The sequence below is a fragment of the Penaeus japonicus genome, unplaced genomic scaffold (genome assembly GCF_977035675.1).
Source record: "Penaeus japonicus unplaced genomic scaffold, GWHDUDI00000001_assembly GWHDUDI00000040, whole genome shotgun sequence".
In the NCBI taxonomy this organism is placed as follows: domain Eukaryota; kingdom Metazoa; phylum Arthropoda; class Malacostraca; order Decapoda; family Penaeidae; genus Penaeus; species Penaeus japonicus.
In genome coordinates, this window is record NW_028234442.1 from 427,045 (window position 1) to 433,342 (window position 6,298).

Genomic DNA, 6,298 nt, shown 5'->3' on the forward strand with positions numbered 1-6,298 from the left:
TATATATTATATATTAGATATTAGAATAATGAAGTTGAAAAAAAAGCATTTCCGAGAAAAAAAGGTGCAAGAAAAAAATGTAAGTATATTCGATCCTGAAAAAAAATACACGATTGAGCCGTTTGAAATGAAATGGATTTACAGTTAAATGCGCCTGATTTTCGTCATATTAAGGAAAAAGGAATTGCAGAGAAAAAAAAAGTGCAAGAAAAATAATACAATAGATACAATCCTGGAAAAAAATTGTTAAAAGGCATATTAAAATACATATCAAATATATATTAAGATATTAGATATTATGAATTAAGGAATGATAAAATACAATTACGAGAAAAAAATAGGTATAAGTGCAGAAAAAATAGGCAGGTACATATATACGATCCTGAAAAAAAAATGAACGTTAGAGGCATTTCTGATAATGAAATGGATTACAGTTAAATGCGTTGGATTTTCGTTATGATAAAGAAAAGGGAATTTTGCGAGGAAGAAAAAGTGCAAGAAAAAAGAGTAATTTACACGATCCTGAAAAAAATGCTTAAAATTCATATTGAAGTGCATATTAAAATATATATTAATATATTAGTTAATAGAATAAAGGAATTGGAAAAAAAAACTATTGCGAGAAAAATGATGCAGAAAAAAAATATGTATATAATTATACGATCCTGAAAAAAATGCTTAAAATGATTATTAAAAATACCTATTAAAATATATATATATTAGATATAAGAATAGAAAATTGAAAGAAAAGCAATTGCGAGAAAAAAGGTTGCATGAAAAAAAATCTTTTTGGATATATACGATCCTGAAAAGAGATTTATAAAATAGAATATACGTAGAGCCATTCTGATAATGAAACGGATACAGTTAAATGCGCGATTTTCGTTATATTAAAGGAAAACGCAATTGCGAGAAAAAAGGTGCAAGTAAAAAAATGCAATATATATGATCCTGAAAAAAAAAATGACTTAAAATGGCACATTAAATACATATTGAAATATATATTAGATGTTAGACATTAGGAATAAAGGAATTGAAAAAAGCCAATTGCGAGAAAAAAGGTGACAAGAAAAAATTTGCAACATATATGATCCTGAAAAAAAAAATCCTTAAAATGCATATTAAAAAATATATTACATATTAAAATATTAGAATAAAGAAATTGAAAAAAAGAAAAGAAAAAAAAAATATTAAAATGCATATAGATAGATATTAGAATAAAGGAATTGAAAAAAAAAAATTGCAAGATAGAAGTGCATAGAAAAAATGCTTAAAATGCATATTAAAATACATAGTAATATATATAAAGCGAATTGAAAAAAAACAATTGCAAGAAAAAAGGTGCATGAAAAAAAACAATTTACGATCCTGGAAAAAAAAAAAAAAATAAATACCAGTTAGAGCCATTCTGATAATGAAACGGATGACAGTTAAACGCGATGATTTCGTTATATGAAAAGGAAAGGGAATTGCGAGAAAAAGGGTACAAGAAAAAAAAATTCAATATATACGATCCTTGAAAAAAAAATGTTAAAATATTACGATCTGTGGAAGAATAAAAAATGCTTAAAAGGCATATTAAAATACATATTAAAAAATATATTATTAATAGATATTAGAAAATGGAAGTGAAAAAAAAGCAATTTCCGTGAAAAATGGTGCTAGAAAAAAAATGCAATATTACGATCCTCAAAAAAAATGCTTAAAATATATACGATCCTGAGAGAAAAAAAAAATGCTTAAAAGGCATTTTAAAAATACATAGTAGAATATATATTTTATATTAAGATATTAGAATAATGGAAGTGAAAAAAAAGCATTTCCGAGGAAAAAAAGGATGCAAGAAAAAAATGTAAGTAATATATACGATCTGAAAAAAAATACACGATAGAGCCGTTCTGTAAATGAAATGGATTCAGTTAAAATGCGGCTGATTTTCGTCTTATTAAAGGGTGAAGTGAATGCGAGAAAAAAAAAGTGCCAAGAAAATAATACAATATATACAATCCTGAAAAAAATTGCTTTAAAAAGGCATTTAAAATACATATCAATATATATATTTTATATTAGATATTAGAATTAAGGAATTGAAAAAATACAATTACGAGAAAAAAGGTGCAGAAAAATATGCAGGTAATATATACGATCCTGAAAAAAATTGCACGTTAGTAGCCATTCGGATAATGAAATGGATTACAGGTTAAATGCGGGACTTTTGTTATATTAAAGGAAAAAGGAATTGCGAGAAGAAAAGGTGCAAGAAAATAAGTTAATATTCACGATCCTGAAAAAAATGCTTAAAAATACATTTGAATGATATTAAAATTATATTATATATTAGATATTTTAGAATAAAGGAAAAATTAAAATTGGGAAAAAAACAATTGCGAGGAAAAACTCACAGTGCAAGAAAAAAATATGTAAATTATTTATTACGATCCTGAAAAATTGCTTTTAAAATGATTATTAATTAAAACATACATATTAAAATATATATTATATATTAGATATTGTAGGGGGGGGGGGGGGGGGGGGGGGGGGGGGGGGGGGGGGGGTGGGTATAGAAATTGAAAGAAAAGCATTGCTGAGAAAAAAGGTTGCACGGAAAAAAAAAAATCTATTCTCGATATATCGATCCTGAAAAAATGGATATTATAAAATAGAATACACGTTTGAGCCATTCTGATAATGAACGGATTACAGTTAACTGCGCTGTTTTCGTTATAATAAAGGGAAAACGCATTTGCGAGAAAAAAGGTGCAAGAAAAAAATGCAATATATTGATCCTGTAAAAAATGCTTAAAATGCACATTAAATACAGAGGTATTGAAGATAATATTAGTGTTAGACATTTGAATAAAGAATTGAAAAAACAAGTAAATGCGAGAAAAAAGGTTGCAAGAAAAAAATGCAACATATATGCTCCTGAAAAAAATGCTTTAAATGCATATAAAACATATATTTTATATTAAATATTAGAATAAAGAAATTAAAAAAAAAGAAAAGAAAAAAAAATACTAAAATGATATAGATAAGAATTAGAATAAAGGAATTGAAAAAAGAATTGTATGAAAGGTGCCATAAAAAAATTTTGGCTTAAAAATGCAATATTAAAATACATATTGCAAAATATTTAAAGGAATTGAAAAAAAAAAATTGCCAGAAAAAAAAGTGCAGGAAAAAAAAAAATCCGAGCCTGAAAAAACTAAAATAATAATACACGTTAGAGCATTCTGATAATGAATCGGAGTACAAGTTTTAACGCGTTGATTTTATCGTTTAAATGAAAGGAAAAAGGGAATTCGAGAAAAAAGGTACAAGAAAAAAAAATGCAATTATACTGTCGCGGTCGACGGCAGCGTCCATGCGCACTCGCCCTCGATTACGTTACATAAAGTGCGCCCTGCCTCAATTAAGATTGAAATTGAAACGCCATGACGTTGCTGGAAGTATCTTGAGCGGAGGAAGCAATATGAAACACAGTGACCCCTGGCAACCCCTTAGGCGACATCGAAGTGATCTTAGATACGAACTCTGGCGCCGCTTCATCATCTCGCTCTCTCGGGTCGGACGTTGCAGATGACAAGTGGATGCCTATCAGCTGGAACGTTATCAGGCATTCCAGCATCCCTGGCCTGAAAGATGAATATAAACATTAGTTGCAGTTGCCAGATGGCCACCAGAATCATTCGCTAGCACTTCTTCTGCTCTTCTACGACGTAAATCGCGTTGTCGCGCCGCATCGTCATCTTTTAAATGTTTATCAATGTTTTTAGGATGTAAGGGTTTTTCATTTTCAATTGCTAGGAGAGAGAGTTGTGTTGATGACACTGCAATACGTAAGCTTTGTACTCGAACATTCGCGTTTTATTGCATAATAAAGAAAGGTCGGGAGGGTTGTTTTCTTATGCAGCAGCATCTTTAGACGTTTAATCGGTTTTTCATTTTTTTAATTTTTTTTTTCAGTTTTAAGAGCGTTTACGCCTTTTTAGCGTATTATTCCCGACTTTCTTTGTTTACATTCGGGTTTGTTTTTATTTTCGTTAATTCTTTACCTCTGCGTTTTAAGAGTCATTTTTATTTTTCACTAATTCCATTTTAAGAACAGCATTTATTTTTAGTTTTTTAGAGTTTAGTTACCTTACGTAGTATTTTAAGATAATCGAAAAGCTCTGTATATAAGAGCTGCCACGTGGTCTTTCCAGCGGAGCCCGCTTCCTGCCTTTGTCAACACGCTTGTCTTGTCAGGAAAGCTTCGTTCTCTCTCTTCGAGTACCCTGGCTGATTTTTCATCTGTCAGAATCAGATAAGTATTTGGTCGTGACTCAGTTGGGAAAATTCAGTCGAGAGTGGTGATTATTGCATCAAAATTAAACGCAGGTATAACTAAGACAAAGTGCGTTTTTTTTAACTTTATTCGTGACTAAATTCTGCTGAAAACTATATATTGTGGTGAGGTATCTAAATGACGCGCAATTCGCCATATTTCATTTTAACTCAGTCAAGCTAATAATTCGTTTATTTTATTTGTTTTATTTATAATTGCTTGCCCCTAGTACGCAGTTATTTTAGTACAATTATTAAGATAATCTATATTCAGTCTGTAGGATATTGCCTAGTATCATTCGTATTTCCGCTCCACATCCATTTTTGATTAACTTTTCTTGGGGCGACATCAACACCCGATTTCTAAGTTGATTCGTTTCGCGTATTATCTATTTTTATTGTGTTAGTTAGGTCCCTTTTGCTACTGTGGTATACCTTCGGATATTTCTATGTTGTATATATATGTCACATCTTGAAAACGGTGTCTTAAGAGTGACGTCTGTGGTGCTAAGCCAACAACTATAGTTCATTTATTTTTACATGTATGTCAATTATTCTGTTATTTAATGATTACGGTTTTCTGGCACATAATAACGAAATTACCAGTGTAGTGTTTCTGACTCATATGTTATTAAATACCGAGTGAATGATTATTATTTAAAAGGTTTGTATATTCATTTTAAATTCATTTTAAATTTGTTTCTCTTTGTGGATACTTTGGTGAAGGAGGATCGAAATACTTTACCTAAAAACTGAAAAAAGTATGAATCTGAAAATTGTATTTGAAACGAAGAGATCATTTTTCAGCTCCGCCATCTGAGTGAATTATTCAAATATTTTATCCCGAATATAAAGATTAAACTTGAATTCTGTATCTGGAAAAGAAAAAAGGCTATTAAACAATAGTATAATTTAATACAACTCTATCTTGATAATTTGGCAGGTTGTGCATACGTTAAAATATTATCAAATTAAATCTATTGCACGTATATGTGAATGAGCGAAGGGTATACTCCTGCCTATTGATGTATATTTATTAAAAAGAAAACTTGGTCACAGAAGAAACTTATGTACTTAGCTGGAAGCTGGTTTATTGTTTTTTTAAGGTTTGGTTACTACTTACTGAGAGTTGAAGTCGTCAGATGATGGACTCTAGGATTACTATTTACTATGTTGAAATCTCCAGTACATCTTGATTACTCTGAAGACTCGCACATATATAATAATTAAGTCCACATCGAGTCGGTTAAGCACGCAGTCTCTCAACTGTTTAGTCTCCTCACTCCACATTCGTTCAGTTATTCGATTCATACTTCACAATTCATACACCCACACGCCCATCGGTTCGCACGCTTACCAAACCACTATCATACACGATATTTACACACATACATCCACACCCACACTCTGATTTTTCCTTACACTCTCTTGCACACGTTCTTACACCCACACACACATGACTTCCCAGACGTTTATAACTGGGTGGTGCAGCAAAAGGAAGAGTACGTGCCAAGCGGGCTTAATTCTATGCATATACTCATCATCACACATCTCCATATTATACTCATTTGGCATTGAGCATTGCACTGTCATTAAGTATATCTGCACACTCATTTAGTGGTAGGCAGGACTCTATTTGGTATTATCGGTACTACGCTATTCGCCACGGGTATAGGGCGTCCCGCACTTACATATAGAACCTGAAAAAATAATGCTTAAAATATTCTACGATCCTGAGAAGAAAAAAAAAAGCTTACAAAGGCATATTAAAAAATATATTATATGTAAATATTAGAATAAAGAATTGGAAAAAAGGAAAGAAAAAATAATAAATCACTTAAATGCATATAGTATAGTATTAGATTAAGGAATTGAAAAAAAAAAAAATAAAGAAAGAAGGTGCCATAAAAAAAATTGCTTAATATGCATATTAAAATACATATTAAAAAATATAAAGAATTGAAAAAAAAAA